Consider the following 2070-nt stretch of genomic DNA (forward strand, 5'->3'; position numbering starts at 1 on the left):
GTTATGTGTTAGTGTGAGTTTAGACGGGCCACTGAGGCTTTATGAAGAGATAATCATTATTTGAGTAACCGTGTTTACTCGCGCAATAGTCACCCTCATAATATCTGTGCCTTAAGTTTGAAGTAAAACATTCTCCAAAAATTTTCCCGCATAAAAGTCGCAGTATACGGAATTTTTGTCTTGGTGAACGAGATTTTCTTCGAAATTGTTTAGCTTGCCTGAGTTCGGGCAAAAGAACTTCTCATATTTACTGACACATAATATGGTGATCCATCTGTCAAAAGAGACCAGGCAACCTACTTCTACTCTCCATTCTGCGTGCCCCCTCCAATTATAACTCATCCCAGTATGGCACCTGTTTACAATCACCTTGTCTGTTCTGGCATTCTATCGCATTGCCTCGAGGGTTTCAAACATATGGTTGTGATTCAAAAAAATCATTTCTGGCTGGCAGACAGCCTCTGACGCCAAAGCGACACAAACCATCTTCATGGCTAAGCAACTTTCAGTTCATTGACGTTTATCGTTACGGTAGTTGGAAGAGAATATGGTCTGGCCATTACGTGTTCGAGTGCGAATTACCGGACCGGAAACTTTGGGTATTCATTTACCGTATTTAATATTTTAACGTATGTAGGCTATATTTTATTGTTTGTTGACACAATGCTGTATGTATCAAAATTCGAAATTGTTTAGATCGTAGCGATAACTGAAATGCGTGAAACGCGTGGCAGCTTTCCTCGCGTAATAGTCGCAGTTGGATTTTCGCATTAAAAATTGGTACAAAAAGTGCGACTCTTAGGTGAGTAAGCACGGTATTTAATTTTCTTCATGAAAGTTTATTGTTTAGGTATTTGTAATTACACTAATACTATTGTTTTATTATTTCCGATAAACAGAGTATTATGTGGACTGCTTCGATGTCATATAGTGTAACGTCAACAATAAACATTTTCAGAGAAGGACTTTGAACTTCAACATCTCATTTAAATCGCATCAAAAGAATATTAGTCACTATCGGCATTAGGAAATAAATTTCGTGTTTTGTTTTCGATTGTTATCATAAAATAAATGTCTCATGAGGTATTGCAACTCCAAAGCTCTATTCTGATAAAATTCTATTTTGGAGTTATACTACTTTGTATCTAAGCGGTCGAAGGATATTCGCTATTCTTTAATGTTCTTTTTAATGCGAGAGACCTGAGTTTCATTCTCTGTAGGAGCTCATGAAGTTCGAACCGCACGTTGAGTTATGGGCTTATGTCTCTAAAAGGCCAGTTGCTTAAAGGGACGCTAAACTCTAATCAACCAACTTGGTCCTTATGCAGAGTCATTTTGACGTATGATTAGCGTCATACTAAATGCCTGACTACTGCAGGAAAAATATGTTAGTCGAACTCTTTAGTATGGCAATAATCACGCGTCAAAACGACTCTGCATAAGACCCAATATGTCTATCTTTAACTTTTCTGATCAGTTTCTCTTATGTTGTTGTGAAAATTTTCTAACGTCAAATAAATTGTATACATATATACGTATATACATACACACATAAGTATACATGTACATACAAACATAAGAAACGCATGTATACTATTCATCTCACGTTGGAGGAATATTTCATACTAACGCAAATTGCTTAATACTTTGGGAACTGTTTTGGCATTTCATGATTTAAACCTAGGGTCTATGGTTGCTGCGAAGAATATATTGGCTTCCGTAATTAAGATTTCGTAACAAAATATAGAAACAAACAGAGGGAATCTTTGTCTCAATAGTCGAAACGACGTGCTGTGGCTAGAAAACGTAAATGTATGGTGTAAAACGTAATGGGTTAATTCAGTTGAGTAAATGTGATGTAACCGATACTGCTACTGCCCAAACTTGAAATAAGGTTGCTTCCCGGATAGAGTTCCAGTGCTATTGCTGATATTTTATTTTCTATAAAATAGTAAAATATATTTTCAATTTAAATTTGATATGAACTGAAATAATGCGATATGGAAGGTAATGCTACTTAATTTTCTATTTAAATGAGATAAATTTGATCATGTACCCATGTATTTTCAT

Source organism: Thermobia domestica, chromosome 4 (assembly GCF_964235325.1).
Source record: "Thermobia domestica chromosome 4, izTheDome1.hap1.1, whole genome shotgun sequence".
Taxonomy (NCBI): Eukaryota; Metazoa; Arthropoda; class Insecta; order Zygentoma; family Lepismatidae; genus Thermobia; species Thermobia domestica.